This window comes from Silurus aristotelis, assembly GCF_946808225.1.
Source record: "Silurus aristotelis genome assembly, chromosome: 12".
Lineage (NCBI taxonomy): Eukaryota > Metazoa > Chordata > Actinopteri > Siluriformes > Siluridae > Silurus > Silurus aristotelis.
Window position 1 is genome coordinate 22,727,133 of NC_139585.1, and position 17,409 is coordinate 22,744,541.

General features: G+C 40.3%; 1 protein-coding gene across 1 annotated transcript in view; it reads left to right on the plus strand.

The window, feature by feature from the left end:
- The window catches only part of arid5b (AT-rich interaction domain 5B), a 99,482-nt gene that overhangs the window by 49,516 nt on the left and 32,557 nt on the right, over positions 1–17,409 (plus strand). The window lies entirely within an intron of this gene.

Consider the following 17,409-nt stretch of genomic DNA (forward strand, 5'->3'; position numbering starts at 1 on the left):
TGATTCCGAAGAATCGTTTTTTTTTTTTTTCCAGATACGTGTTGCTGGTGTGGTGCGACGTTATGTCGCAGAGACGACAGTGCATCAGGAATTAACAGACAGCTGCGTTGTTAGCAACTGTCAGCCAATTGGGATTCTGTGTACTTGTCTTTGTCAGAAAGCATGAAATGCGGCATTACTACAAACACCCGAGACGATCTGGAATGCTAATTTATTGGCACGTTTAAGCGCGTACAGTGTGAAACGGACCGACAGAGTTTTGAGAGATGAAGATCGGTCGCCCTGAGCTTTTGAGCCGGATTATCGGTCAGTGCACTCTCATGCAGGTCAAAGCCCCTCATGTGATCTCTCGACTGTGGTGTACATTAACTAACAGCAGGGACGCTCACCACCTTTTTTCCTCTCTTTCCCACACCGAGCGCACACTCGCTCAGCCATGCATGGCAAAGAACAGCGAGCGCATTAGTGTTCCCAGCACTTTCACCTCAGCGAACTAGGTCAAAGAGAAATTCGGGTACGGACGATCACGATACCAACCTTCCACCGAGGCTTAAACTCTTACACTCTGAGTATTCAGACCGGGCTATATTTACTTTTCATACGGTTTTCGAACACACGACTCGAAATTCTGTCTGCTTAGCGCGAAAGATCAATACGGAGGTCAATTTGCTCTATAAGTGGCTGTACATGCTAGTGGGAAAACTTGTGTGGCATGCCTGTATATTTATTATGTATGCGGTATTTTACACCAAACTGTTCCCGTGCTAATTTTTTCCTGAGTACACACTCACAGAAAAGTATTTTTTTTATTATTTATATGGTAATATAAATAATAATACTGAGGTAATAATACGAATACTGGAGTTGGTTTGAACTTGAAATGAATGAACCAATAGGTTCTGGCATGCTTTATTACAATCTGTTATGCCACTGTCAATGTCTGGAATACTATATATTATTCTATGCATTATTACAGCGTAATATTTCATTTGAGCCATAACTGAATACATACATGATTGGGAACGAAGAGAAAGCAGATACAAGGCTGCATTTGTTTGGGTCGTCCTTCCTGAGAATATGTCTGTCTGTTTGTTGAATTTCCACAGTGTAACCAGTCCATGAACTGAGTCTTTGGAATTGATCCAAATAGGTCAAGGTGACAGCAAGGTCAAATGTCTGTAATAGTAGTAGTAGTAGTGGTAGCACAGTGGTTAATACTGTACATGAAACTTCTGATTAGAAGGTTATGAGTTTAAATCTCAGCAAAACAAAGCTGCCAGTGCTGGGCCCATGAGCAAGGCCCTTAACCCTCACCTGCTCAATGGGTGTAAAGAGAGATAATTGTAAGTCGCTTGGATAAGAGGATCTACTAAAATGCCATAAATGTAAAAATAGTTTGTTCCAATAGCTTGCTTCCCAATAGAAAGTAATGACAAGAATAACAATTTGTTCATAGGGGTCCAAGTCAAAGTTGTGGATTTTCGAAGTGTTGGTTTGATGACGTTAATTCAGTCGTTTGTCATCCAGATCAGGGTCACGCTGCCTTTAAGTTAGACTATTTTCTTTATATTTTGTGGAATCGCTCCCAAACAAATCAGGTAGAAAATGTCGGAGGGCAAGTGAAAAACAACAAGGATAAAAGTTGAGTTACTGTACACCCCAACATCTTTTGGTTTTCTAATCAAAGTTTATTAGTCTACTGATATTATATTACACTTTTTCAGTTCATTCCTTATTTGAGTACTTTGTGCTCTAAATTCACATTCACCATTTCCACATTCCCCATGACCTGTGAGCTGACTTGTGTAAGATACAGCCTGGAGAGCCGAGTCAGCATTTCGGACCAGATCGTTTAACAGCACTTTCTAGTTAAATTTTTTTCTACTTTTTTATGTGCACTGTTGCGGTGTAACGCAATACTCCTCCCACAGACACACAAACTCACATCCTCTATCCTAGCGTTTATAGCAGCCTCACTTCTGTTTATCTCTTACAGTCTTGATACAGGTGTATAAATGTTTCTCACAGCAAAGTGCTCTTTGATTTAGCCTGTTTATCCGTTTATAGGCCTTTTATTATGCGCTACAGTTACACACAGCGTTTTCCTTCGTGTAAACTAAAGAACAAAAAAAAGAAAGCAAGTGCACATGTGGAGCTTTGACAAAACGCATTTACGGTTTGGAACAAGAAGTGCCGTGATACTAAGAAGACGAGTAATATTTGGGTTATTTAAAGACATTTTTCGTGGTAATGAAAACGTTGCCCTGCGCTGATATTGGTACTCTTGGTAAATACGAGCGAAGAAGGCTGTGAAAAACTGTTTACAATTTTTCTATTTTGTTTTGTACAATTCACAAAAATACTCTTGTGGATATCAACCAATGTGTGGTACAATTACAGGCAGCACTATGAGTTCATATGAGTAAAATATATTTGAAGAATTTTCCCATTCATATTTTTTACTCTACACATTTATGTATCTTATTACTTTATTACTGGGTGACTTGGAACAATCAATTGTTTAACCATGACTTCCTGGTTCACAGGGGTATAAATATGAGGTAACACATAGGCCAAATTCCCTTAGTCATTCATCACAATGGGTGTCGATATCAGTGAAGGCCACTGACTGAGCTATAACAGATAAAACATGACCACTCAAATAAAAATCTAATTAAAATGACTCAATTAAGTCTATATTTAACTTTCCTGATCAAATATCATTCTCTCAGGACAATTACTGATACACTATATGGACAAAAGTATTAGGACATCTGACAGCTTCAGCTATATGTGGTTCTTCTCCTAATTGTCACCATAAAGAAGCATAAAATTGTACAGGATGTGTTTGGATATAAAGCATAACATTTTACATTCGTTTCAACATACGAGACCCAAACCTGTTCTAGCATGACACTGCTCCGGTGCACAAAGCCAGCTCCATCAAGATATCGTTGGAGTGAAAGTTCTCGAGTGGCCTGCTTTAGAGTTCTGACCCCAACCCTATTGAACGCCTTTAGGATAAATGTGAACATTGACTGAACCCCAGGCCTCCATACCTCACGTACATCAGTATCTGACTTTACTAAGTGGCTGAATGAGCACAAATCTCCACAAGCACACTCCAAAGTCTAGTGGAACATCTTCCCAGAAGAGTGGAAGTTTTTTTTGTTTAACTAAATGTGGAATGAGATAAAAAGCATACAAATCTAATAGTCAGGTGCCTACAAACCTTCGACCTATATAACTCAATGACTAATGGTGCTTTTTTTGTTTTTATGTGCATCAGCCTCCTGCTATTTAAAATATATGGGCACGTTCTCCTTGAAAGCTCGCATTACCATTATGCAAATGTTCTCACTGATACCGAGCTGATGCCGACAACGAGACACTTTGCAAGTCAATATGAGTTCATATGTCACATTGATTACACTCCGTCTTTTGTACAAATTCTGTCTTTCTCCCATTTGATTCTCCAAATAAAGTAAAAAATTTTTAAAAGAGAGAAAAGGTCGATGTCTGGAGTTACAAATAACACATAATTTGTATTCTCCTTCCATTATTATCGAGAGACAATGCCCTCTGCCACATGATGTATGTCTCCTGAAAGTAATTATGGTTCCTTGTACAGATGTGCATTATAGGAAACAAGAGAGCACCTCCAGCGTTACGCACGCACTAAGCGATGGACGCCATGTTTGGTCCTGCCGGAAAAAACTCTCGATGCCAACGCTGCGCCAGGTGCAGATACAGTTGCCAAAGACATGGCTTCTCTCCGTTCTCTCAGGCTTTAGGTTTCATACGAGCTTCGCTTTGCATACCACATTGACATCTCAGTCACCCAAGAGACACGTTCAGGCCGTGTTGTGTTTCACTGTAATTAACTGCCATTATGCCAAGCACTTCTGGCTGCTTGGGAAATTAAAAAAAAGGGTGTGGGGGGGGTGTTTATTCTGAATAGCAGTGCTCCAACCTTGCAATTTGCTCTCACGTGTTTATATTTCTATTGTATATTGTATGCATTTGATATCAATCAGAAAGATACGTATTAGAAGCAGCGGATCCACTCGGGGCATTGCCATTCATGACGTGAAGAATGGCTTTTTATGAAGAACCGTACAATCACAGCGTTAATAGACGCCGCTTCAGTTAAACAATTATGCCGCATTGTGTCTCCCCAGCCATCACGCGCACAGGAGCGGGAGCCAGAATCATACATCATCCTGTGGATGTAAGCGTGCAGAGACTCTCTTGCCATTTCAACAAGGTCATTTGAAAAGCATGTACAGAATAATTACAAACACAAGAAGCTCGCGTGGAGAAAGAACGGTCCAAATGAGACGGCGTTGATGGAAGCGATTAGCGCTTGAATCGCGTCCCGTTCTATTTTTTTTCTCCCCCGGCATTTTTTTTTTCCCTTCGTATGCCGCTTATATGCTTTCCGAATAGAACGAGGTAGAACGGCATTGAGAAATTATAGTAACAGAGACAGCAGCGAATCAACCAACTGCTGTGTTTTCTGAACAGCAGGCTCAAGGTGGAGGAAAACAACGCTATGCTCGGTAGCTGCTTAGTTAAGTTTTTCTTTGGTTTAAAGATTCAACTTGTTCATATGTTTTATACCACCCCACCCCCTTTACTTACCCCCTCGGGATAATACCCTCCCGTGACAGTGGCGTCATTGCCGCTCCGTCGATTAAATACTCTCCCTTTTTTTTTTTTCCTTTTGTGACAAACTATTATTTAACAGCTTTCCATACTTTAGTCATTTTTAAAGGTCACTTTCAAGACCTTGTGACATATTTTTTTCTCTCTCTCTTTCTCTGTCTCACTCTCCCTCCTTCTCCCTCCCTCTCTCTGAGACTCCGGCAGGCTTTTTCCACAAGAATACACTTTACAAGTTGGTTTATCACTGCCAAGTAACTACATTATTCTCTGTGAGCTGAATACAAATGATTTGTCTCCCTGTCACTGACTTCTATTCGCTCAGTCTTTTCTCTGTTCATCTCCAGCAGCCGTGTAGAAGCCACACCATCGCTGTATATTGTATCTCTGCATTGTTACACATAATCATATAATTATAAGAGATGAGTTCATATCCCTGGAGGCTTTTAAAGAGAGGCTTTGGATGGCAGATCCTAGCAGAAACACTGATCTTTATTTTAAAATTTTTTTCCCAAATCTGAATTTAAAGACAGAAACCAGTTTTGCAGTTTATGTCGAACTTAAAGTGCAGGCTGCTATATTATGCTCTTTTGATGTATGGCTTTAATATAGCAGGGGTTGCTACCCACTGAGATGGTGCACGTTTTTTTGTTGTGAGAATGTGGAGTGCGTTCTCTCTCTCTCTTTTTTTTTTCCCCAATGGAATGAATGAGCAGCAAGCGAACAATAGTTCTTTGAGTTGTTTAATTACTTCTTCCTGGAACAGCATATTTGCCTTCTTTGTAAGTATTAATAAAAGATGCAGCTCTGCTGTGTGAATGGAGGCCGAGTACAGGAATATAAAAGAAGTGGGTTGCGTTCGAACGCTGCCCTTGTTTGAAGTAGAAGGATATTCGACGTTGACTGCAATTGTTCGTTCGCAGACCATTAGACAAATTCGGTGCGTTTAATTTCTGTGCCTGCAAAAAAAACAACCCTGAGCGATGCAAATACGCCCGTCGTCCGCCACAGCCCACCCGGTCCTAGTTGCTTTGCCTACGAGGCGAACGGAGTCTCCCGTGCCTCGCGAGCCCACGGCAGGTCCACGCTGTTGACCCAGCGATCCAGCCAGAGAGTGAAAGTCGCTGATTCAGATTTCGCCAGTGATATGCAAACGATCCTGTTCGCGAGCGCTGGAGCAGAAAAGGGAGGGGAGCCGGAGACGAGGAGAAAAAAGGGGGCGGGTCGAAGAAAAGGAGTCATGAATCATGAATCATTCAGTTGGCAGTTCAGGGAGAGGAGGGGCCGGAGCTGGCATTCAGAACTGCTTGGCTTATTATCAGCCAGGATGTGGAATGGCATTAGTGGGCACGATTCCAACCAGCAAGCCTTGTCGAGAAACTAGGGCAGGATTTGTAGCCATGGCTCCCTGCCTGGGCCTTAGTGCTATGCTAACATTGTACAAAAGAGCGCGTGTGAGCCCTCGACTTTAAGGAATAAATATTTATTTATATAGTTATATACCAAAGGCTTTTAAGTGCTTTCCCCAGACTTTAAATACGGCTGTGTAGCCATTCCTGAAAAGGTCACGAGTCAAAGTGAATGGAATTATCTCATGGTTTAGATGGTGTTTAAAAAAAAAATAAATAAAAATCAGTATGCCTTCATTCCTGAGAAGAACATTCATAAGAGCTCACACAGAGAGAACAAATGATTTCGTAGGTCCGAACGATCCTATTCAGCCTTTTCAAGCAGCGTTCCTTTAACAGGGGGCGCTGACTTCAAAGTTATATTAAGTTTCTGGTAAATATGCACACGCCGCCGGTAGCCGGGTTGTCATGGGGATCCTGCGGAACGGAGCGTGCAGCCGGCTACGTGTTGATTAGAACCTGGCCTCAGGCCAACCGTCTCATATCATACATGCAGATAAGAGCAGGCTCCTCCTCTTTTTATACTCTCCCCCTCCTTCTTTCCTTTTTCTCCGGCTTCATCTGGCTTTGAAGTGCCGAAAAGGTTTAAAGGTCAGGATTAGCACATTCGTGTCACCACAGAATGGGCGGCGCGACACGTAAACAGGAGACGTTCTGCACCCGTATGGCCGCGGCGCATTTATACAGGGAGACTGCCCTTGTTTACGGCTCGATGAAAACGATCGGCACTCCAGAACCGAAGGTTTGTGAATCGCCCTGCTTTTGACAAAGATCACATGCTGGGACGCGTAATTATATTCAGCAGAAATCAAAAGTTTGAGGGGCAGGCAGAAGATCTTTTATATCTCCCTGGTAATCGTAGTCACCGTGGAATTCACATTATGTCAGCAGGAGTGAACAAACAGCCCTAGTTATATTCAGCCTCTCTTTTGCGCTCTCTCTCTCTCTCTCTCTCTCTCTCTCTCTCTCGCTGTCTCTCCCTCTTGCACGAGCTTTCACCCTCCCCACACACTTTTGCTCCTGCCATTCTTCTAAGAGTGACAACCCAAATTGGATGGATGTAAACAGAATAGTTAATGGCTTTAGGTTCTTATTCATGGTTAAATGGGGAGAAAAAAAACTCCTTCCATGTGGAAGAAGTCAGGCTTTTATGCAGTCTGCATGGTCACTCTGCTGGGTGCCTAAGGCATTTATAGCCTCGTTTGTGCTCCAGCTATTTTTTACGCTAACAAAAGCACACATTAGAGCAATCCGAAGTGTCCTAATCTCGTATTAATGAACTCTTATTAAGCATCGTATTAGACTCTGATGATTACATCTCATCAGAAATCCAGAATTACATGTGAACATATTCATTGACTTTTTCGGAAAACGCTTTACATCTGTTTAACTCATCTCACAATCTCAGACTTGCATATGTGTGTGTGTGTGTGTGTGTGTGTGTGTATGTATGTGTGTATGAAAATCAGCTCAGTTTTCTATATGTCATTTGTAACCTGTCCATATCAACCCCCACTCTAACAGGACAATCGGTCACTGTGGAGTATCTCAGAAATTCTGTTTGCTCAAAGCAAAAAAAATATATATAAATGTAAATATATATTTATATGTACACAACTTTTGTTATATCAATTGTCAATTGTAATAGGCTTTTTTACAATTTATTAAAAAAAAAAAAAAAAAAAAAAGAGAGAGACAACTTTGTTTGCATCATCAGCAAAATCCAAATGAGAAATCCCACAGTTCAGCGTTATTCCGGAGCTGGTGGTAGAACCATGAATTCCATGTCAGCTCTGGAAAATATCAGTCTTGACGGATATCCTATGAAGAAGTCATTATGCACTCGTTTCCACATTGGAATGTGATTTTTTTATTTTTTTTTTAGCGTTATGTTACTTCCCAATCTAACAATATGACAAAATGCACTACTACCAAAAACGAACAAACGGCAACGATTGCAGTGATTTGCTGTGAAACCACAGGATTTGTTCCGAGTGAAAAAAATTAAAATACAGCGCATGTATATTTCCGCCCACACATTATCCTAGATGAAAACACAAGCTCTCGAGGTTTACTTAGCTGTCTGTGGCATATGCTGTCGTTTCACTCCACGGCGCTGGCCGTTGCTAACACGGTTGCATCAGCAAATCTGATGCAAGCGTGCGCTTGGCGTTTCCCATATATACACTGCACAGTTTATTCGGATGAATTTACAGCAGTACACAGCGATGGTTCTCGGCGCAGGTTATTCCACACCGAGCACTTTATATCTCACAGGTCCTCGTTTCGATTTTAATTGAGCGTGTCTTACGAATTGTACGTTCACCTTTTTTTAATATCTGTTCCTTTATTAATCAGAATTGATTCGTTTGGTTTCGATTAGTTTCGATGTAATTAGCTCTCTCCGGATAATTACCGTATCTTGTGTTCCGTCTCTGCTGTACATTCGAGCGTGTGTTAAACATCCAAGACATTTAATGTCAACACAGATGGCAAGATGTGTATTAGCATCTTTATTTGGAATTATAGCTGAGAGAGGATAGAAGAGGGTGAAGACGGTAAATGAGATTAATGCGGACCTGGCCTGGTTGTTATTACACTCACTCCATGAACACGCCCCCAGCAGGCAAAAGAGCTCACCTATGGATGATGCATAGGTGGTGTAGCTTCAGCGACAAATTTTCTTAATCCGCCCCTCGGTAAATCTGTAAATTGCGCCCAACCCACGCTTGGGCACCGTGCCAACGCACAGGAGCCCGCAGTGTGCCAGGGGCAAGCGCAATGTCTCACGTTAATGCACACTTTAAAGGCTTCAGTCTCATTGGCCTTTTAGATAAGACAGAGACTTAGTTCTTATTGAACGAGGGCTGATTCATGGGGGATTCGTCTTAGTGTGTTCTGTGTGTGTGAATTGTTTCATTTAAAACCCTCCTCCTCCCCAACATACACACACATATACACACACATTTATAATCACTAATAATTAAGCTACGTCTAGACCTACTGTACACCAAACGCTACTCTAAACAATAGGAAAAAAAAGTTTTAAAGAGAGCCAATAAAATGTCCTTGTGAGTACATCTGGTCCCTGCGAGGATATAAAAACAAAATCCCCGACACACAAACACATAGCCATAATTATAAGCTCACTTCCTATATTTATGTCTATGGAAGTATTTTATTTTTAAACACCAGAAAATGTCAGTTTTAAATATCGTACAAGGGTTTCGCAGCTGCCTTAGATAAACTCGGATCTGCAATATTGCAATAGAATGGATTTTTTGAAATTTATTATGCTTTTGAGGCAGACCTTTTTTTTTTTCTCTCTCTTTTTTTTGTATACAGAAGCACTCAGCTCCTCCCCCTTCCCATAAACACTACAGCACAAAGCACATATAGATCGATCAGGGGAAAGCGAGAAAGTGCATGAGGGAAATAAAATGACACGGGGCTCTTTTAGAAGGCTGTGAGTGTATATGTTTTGTGTAAAAAATAAATAAATAAGCAAATAAATAATTAATTATCTATCAACAATTTAATAAATTATCTTTGTATAGGAATACAGAAGTTATTAGGCATTAAAATATTGGGTTATTTGTCATACAGTGGAGACAAGTCTGTGTGTGTGTGTGTGTGTGTGTGTGTGGGCAATATTGCTGAGAGTAATACCTCTGAGTGGCGCTAGAGGGCAACTGGCTGTCAAAGAGATAACTTCTGTAACATGACAGCTATAAATAATTCAAGGCAAGTCCGCAGCAAGGCTGCTGCTTATTCCCATGTCTCCTCTTTCTAATATCAGAGCCGAGGCTCGTAAAAATCCTGAAATGAGCCACGTTTTTGATTTTCCTAATATAACGTGCGATTATCCTTTTCATTACTAGTGTAGACTTCCTAGAATAAATGTGGACATGTGAAAAGGCGAGAACATGAGTCACACAAGATTGTGTTATCTCGATCATACAGCATTCAATCACACACGAGTAAACAGCATCTGAAATCCGGGCTATAAATCCGACTGCTTTTATGGAACAGGATGAAGCCATATTGATAATTGGATTAGTCATGTTGCATTCATTTATTTTTTTTTGTATCCATTTTGAAAGCGATATCTGTCACCCAGCATTTGAGGCAGGCTGCAGCGTGAGTTACAGCTGACGCATCATTTTCCCCCCCAAAAAAATACAACAAATCTTTTTTTCATTTTGTTTATTTCGTTGTTTTGATCAGAAATCTAATGAAATGTTACATTTTCAATAAGCAGATTCTCCAACACGTCTACACACACCAACTCTGACTGTAGTTCCAATAATGAAAATGTGACAATGCGGCGGAGGACAAATTATGATAAACAGAATGAGTAGATCATTTCTCATCTTCTTGTTCGTGTCATTAGTTCTTTTGTCACATGACTCCTATAGTTATTGTAACAATAATGTCAAGATTTGGACCAGAAAACTGATTTGGGATTAACGAACAAACAGCCAGAGGACCAGAGGACTCATGAGATGAACTTCTCACTTCTGTTTCCTGTGTAATGTATATATCAGGGCTACGTGTAACAGTACACAAATTCGTACCGAAGTTTTCCGTTACAGGGCGTTCAGTTCGGTGCACGTGTGCAATCCTTGTTGTACGTGCGGAACATAGTTCCTTCAGAAACGTATTAAGCGGCGGACCGTTTCATTTACAACAATGCCAGGGGTGTAAAAAGAAACTAGAGTTAGCGCAGTGTCACTGTGGCTACCGGAAATATGATTTGTTTTGCTCATGCATGGAAACGCTAAAGAATCCATAGAGCTAGCGTTAGCTGCTTACCAGGAAGTGGCTACCGGCTAACGCTAGCGATATGGAATCTTTAGCATTTTATGTCCAGCTTTAAGAATTTCTTTTTAAAAGAGAAAATCCTGACAATTCCTCATATCGGGGGAGTAAATGAATGAAGGATGGAAGGAATGAAGACATAAGTAGCAGTTAAGTAGAACATGTCTTTAGAAAATTTAATATTAAATGTAAAACACACACACATAAATACACACTTATAAATAAACATCTGTATTACGCAAATGGGGTCCAACAAATATAAACTATTTAATTAAATTTTTCCATTTATTTATTCAATGTAATTTGTGCCAATTCAAACAATATAATACAAACTTAACGCAGTAGCGTAAATTCATTTTAACTGCACTAATTAATGCACTGTGCATTTCTGTTTCACCCTTTTTATTGAAAATATGAAAAAAGAAAGATAAAACAGGTGAAATTACAACCTGCAACGCAACAAAAATGTTTTATATAATAAAAAAAGTAAAAATACACCAAATAATAATTTAGAATCACTAAACATTTGTTTTACTGACGCGCCAAGTGTCAAATCAAGCGCCGAAATCCGCCATGATGCACACATCTGGCAATTAAAACCGTCCGTGTGGAAACATAGCAAACGTTCCGTTTGGTGTCCTGATGAGACGTAATTTAAAATGACATAATTACTTTAAATCATTAACAAGAACGTTGTGTCTTCATGCTTTGTTTTGAGTCTGTTTTCACTAATAATAAACATACAAACATAAAGTATCCATATTTGTCAATGCTAATGTTTATCAGTGTATTAAAAAGTAAGAATTTTAATTCAAGGTACATTTAGAACAGATGAAAATGTGCGATTAAGTTGCGATTAATCACGAGTTAACTCATGACGATCGTGTGTTTAATCGCAATTATGGCATTTAATCGATCAACACCCCTAGTGTGTGTGTGTGTGTGTGTGTGTGTGTGTGTGAGAGTGTGTGTGTGTGTGTGTGTGTGTGTGTGTGTATATATATATATATACTGTATATATAATCGCACATATATAAATATATGTATGTATTTCAGAGACAGTGTGTGTGGGATATATAGTCTCTCAAATTAGCATCTAAGTATCTGACCTTGGAGAGCACATCATTGGCACGCTGACATTGCTCGTCCCCTCACGTTTGCATTGCAAAGCAGTAGACGTTGCGAGGTGGACTCATGCTGACTCCCCTCGACGTCCTCCGAGATTAAAAGGTGGAACAGTTGCCGTTTCAGATGGGGATTTATCAGCGCATGGCATTATTTAGCGAGGTCGATATCATTTATTAATCGTGTGTGTTTTTGCTCCTTCTGTGCCTCACACCGCCATCTGCTGTATAGCCTCGTATTAAATCAGACAGAGAAAGAGAGAGAGTAAAGGGAGGAGGGAGCTAAAAAGAAGACGATAGAATTAAATCGGGGGGGTAGAAGGAGGGAATAGGTGGAGATTAATTTCCTCCTGTTTCGCTTACAGATGGCGAGCCGTGTGATATGTGGATAGATCTGAAGTGACGGACCACTCCTCGCTTTCCCGAGCACATTGATATGAATGTTTCTGTCATGTTTATATACGTTTAATGCGTCTCGCTCGGTGTGGGATTGGGAGAACGTAGTCATGGTATTACGAATCGAATCAATGGGCTGTGATGAGGATGATGAGGCTGATGATTTGGGCGAAGGCTTAGAGCTGTTTGTTTCCAAATCAAATATGGTTCGTATGTCCAAATTGTCATTTGGCATAAAGGCGTAATTCCCATTTTTAAATAGAAACCAGACTCAGAGTTTTAATTCTCAAGGCTCGTGCTAAAGTGAGAACAGAAAAAAGATGTGAAAGAGAGAAGCAGTGTCACACTGGATTATTTTAGGTAGAGATCAAGTATGGTAATCATGTCAGCTGAAATATGTCTAAGGATCCTGTATAAGCTCTGTAGTGGAACTGGTTAAAGCCATATTTGTAATGGTTTTGTTTGTTTGTTTGTTATCCAAAATGGCATAGAATCCCGGCAGAAAGCTGATCACATTCGGTTTGGCTTTAAAGGATTTAAGCTCACATGCATCAAATCAGATCGTCTGTCTGCAGCTCTCTCGTTACTAACAGTGTGTACGATCACAAATGAGACGCGGCCCTGACACGACTCCTCAAGCTCGTTATTAAAATGAAATATCGGCTATTTTGCATTGCCATTTGGCAGCGCTCTTTAATTAATTGTTCTCCAGAATAATGAGGACAAATTGGCGGATAGAAAAATAAAAACACAGCGATGCTTCGCCGCAATATAAATGAAGTTGTCAGAGCGGGCGTGCATCGATTGTAGACGCAGCGTTTTCGTATGCGACTTGCGTTTTAAGAACGAATCTGTGAGATGTTCCCCCAGACCCAAATGGAAATACAAGCGAGACAGGAAGTTGGTAATAAAGCAGTTCTTTGCAATACACTGTATTTAGATGAAGATATTATGGGTCAGGTTGCTATTCAAGAAGGCTGTAGTGAACGTGAAGGATTAAGATGAGTTTAGACTCATAGTAAGGGGAGATGACAAGGGGTTTTTTTTTGTCACTCTGTGGTAATGTGTTAAAAGGGGTGGGGGTGTGGGGGGTGGATTGTTGAGTAACATTGTAAGGCGATGCATTTAATTCGGTTCCCTCTGCGACGTCCCTCAAGCTTCAAACGGCTCGTCCCAAATCTTTGGCAGGAGAATCCACAGATGCTTTTCGAACATATTTCAAGGAACAAACACGGCCACAGGCATGCACGCACAGATATTTGATCCACGGAAAGCCTTGTAGTGCTCCTCAGTGGATTCGGAGGAAAAGGCAGAGGGGTCCCTTGATTACAGCCTCGACCCCAGCACACCGTTCAAACAACCTGTTATAGCAACAATGTTCAAACAACCTTTCGTAGACTAAACCCGTAAATCCTCAGTGACCAATGAGCAACAGATGGATATGGAGCGTTTAAGCATTTCGACAGGATCGCAGTCTATGGGAAACGTGCGATATATATCTTGTACGTTACATGCGTGTTATACATACATATTTACACTGACATTTATATTTCCAGTGTTTGGCAAATGCCTGTATCCTGAGAGACTTGCAGAGGTTCTTCGTGCATCCTCCGTGAACATATCACTCTAGTGCGAATAGGTCCGGGCCTGAAAATACATCCTATTGCTGAGTGGGTGCTTTTTATTATTGACTATAAGAAGAAAAATGAGTAATAATATAAAGGATTACTACTAACAATAACTATTATTATTATTATTATTATTATTATTATTATTATTATTAATATCACATTTAAATTTAATACTGAATAATTTTTTAAAAATAAATGCATTTATTGATGTCATCATGTCATGTCATTTTCTCCCGCTTATCCGTAATCCGGGTCGCGGGAGCAGCAGTCTAAGCAGGCCCCGGCCTTCGACTGCTGCCCAATCCTCACAGCACCGTCCCTTACAGTCCCTCCTGCAGGTGGTGAGCCCACGGGAAGGCGGCCCCGCGTCGCTCCGACGTCACTGACCTTGATATTTCCCTCGTAAGGGACCCCTGGAGCATAGAGGGTTAAGGGCCTTGCTCAAGGGCCCAAGAGTGGCAGCCTGGCGATACCGGGGCTTGAACCCCAGACCTTCCGATCGGCAACCCAGCGCCTTAACCGCTGAAGCCACCACTCCCCCCATTTATTGATATTACTACTAATACTACTACTAATACTAATAATAATAGTAATACTAATTATTATTATTATTTATTAATATTAATTATTTTTATTATTATAATAAATAAACCAAGAAACACTTATTATAATTTTTTTTATTATTACTGTAATAATAATTGTGACTATTAGAATCATTCATATATTAATAACATAATAAATGAACCTAAAACTGCAATATAATGACGATCGTAATTACAACAGTAAATAGACAGATGTATTAGTATTGTTCCTACTCACTTGATCTTGATTGTTGTTATTGTCATGCAGTATCAGTGTTATTATTAACAGGACATTATTGGTATTAGTAGTAGTAATAGCAATGGTAGTAGTAGTAATAGTGGTATTATTTTTTTTTTTTAAGTAGTAGTAGTAGTTATAATAGTATTGGTGGTGGTAGTAGGGGTAGCATTATTAGTATCAGTATTATTATTAGTATTAATAGCAGTTGTAGTAGTACTGGTAGTGGTCCAGTCAAGTCGAATAGCTTTTATTCATTTCTATTTTATTTTATTTTATTATATTTCATTTTGGTCATTTCAACCATATATAGCTGACGCAGTACCCAGTGAAATGAAACAACGTTCCTCCAGAACCCTGCTGCTACATAGACAACTTAAAGCTACATAACAGAAAACACTAGGGACTAGGGTTTATGTGGGTCCTCCCCACATAAAGTGCATCGAGTGCAACCTGGTGCAAACAGTACAAGACAGACAACACAAGACAGCGCAAGACAACACAAGACAGTGTAGGACAAATACACCGGAAAAACAAAATAGCGCCGCCAGTAAACCTGCTGTATGTTACACAGTCCGGTGTGTAAAAGAGAACCGGGTACGGGAGTGAACGTTGTAATCAAACAAAATGTAAACCAAATGGTTTGTGCAAAAAAGCAATAGCAGCAGTCAAAAAAACGATGTGCAAAAACAGCATGGAAATAGTTTGTACGGTAGTAAAGAAGTGATATAATATGCATATGGGTGTAGTAGCAGTAGTAGTACTGACAGTGGTAGTAGTATTATTATTAGTATTAATAGTAGTAGTAGTGGTAAAAGTAATAGTGGTGGTCTTGGTGTCTTTCTTTACATTCCTGTTAATAATAGTTCAACTTTTTCTGGATTTATCGCAACACTGATCAGAATGAAGCAGTTACCGGTTAACATGACGAACATCAATGAAGATAGAATGAGTGAAAATCATCAATAGCGAGGTGACTATATCCACTCCACTACAGTCTTGTTTTAGACTGCTGATTTGCTCATGTCTACAGCCGGTTTGAATAATTCAGTCATTTGCATGCCTATCATTCTACCATTTTGCATCCAATTCTTCAGATGCTTGTCCTTGTAGAATAAACTGAGAGCTCTTCCAAGAGTTTCGTACATGTACTGCTTTTCATTATCACTGTATATTTACAGCGTGTCTGTCTGTTCCCATTGCTATCTATATTTAGGTCCGTCTATCTGTGTATGGAAAGCAACAAAGACGTGCAGTCTTCCAAATGGATAATATTACCCAGTCTGAATGCCACAGGCAGGTAATCTAGTCACAGTAATGAGCCTGTGACGTTTCTGACATCTGTCAATTAGGAGAGGAGCATGATGTAACCGAGAGTGTCGGGGTCGTGCCTTTCTCATCGCCAGCGTCACTGTTCTCCGCATTCTCAATGCAGCCCACTGACACAGTTCTGCAGACCCAGTGTTGGGTGCCCAAGGGAGTAAAATAGGAGGACAGCTGTTTTGTCGGTCCAGAGGAAAGTCAATAATACAAGGGAACAACTACGAACGCAACAGTTGTGGGGAAGCCAGCGGTGTTTTGATGTGTAAATAATAAAACATTGGGAGAGGAGGAAATGTAAAAAAAAAATATTCTCCTTCTTTCTTTCTTTCTTTCTTTCTTTCTTTCTTTCTTTCTTTCTTTCTTTCTTTCTTTCTTTCTTTCTTTCTTTCTTTCTGACTTCCTCTCTCTCTCCCTCTTTCTATCTGAGTCTGCATTACTCAGTCACAGTCAGATTTAAGGCAGTGAGGAAAGGGGACAGATGTTTGTTGTCAATCATGGGATGCCTCCATGCCTCTTTTTTGTGACCACCCGGCACCCCTTCTGCCCCCCCTATATACCTTATATACTGTAAACACAATATTATAATTTGTCCCATTTTTTTAAGTATACACAGGTACTGAGTAACTCTCAAAGACAAAACATGCTCCAAAAAAAAGAAACCACTAATGCACCGCATTACTAACAGGACTGGCATTCGAATAATGGCGAGAATAATTGCAAACTCTTGAGAATACCTCAACCTCAAGGGATAACGACGTATGTACATTGGGTGATATTTGATATTCGGGAACGAATCACTGCGCTTTCCCAAACGTCCCCATTAACTCAGCGGAGAGCTCAGCAGGAGCTGGACTTGATGCCTGAGCAAATGTGTTTGTCACATGGACTGCTTGAAGCGAAACAGTCTCGCCTGTTGCCAAGGTGACAATAAAAGCCCTTATATAAATGTTTATTCTTGTAAGAAAAGGTTTAATTTCAGCTGCTGTTTTTCTTCCCCCTCCATCCCTCCACCCCCTGCTGCTCACTGCTAAGAAATTATACAGGAAAAGTGCAGAATGGAGATTTGAATAGGGGGGCCAGAAAAATAAAACAGAGAAAGACACAGAGTTGCCCTTTGCTGATTGGAGTGCGGTTGGTTTTTTTCTCTCTCTAGACTGATATTTGTTTAGCTCTCCTCTCTGTAATGGCAAAAGGGCTATAGCCTTAGGCATGGCGTACACC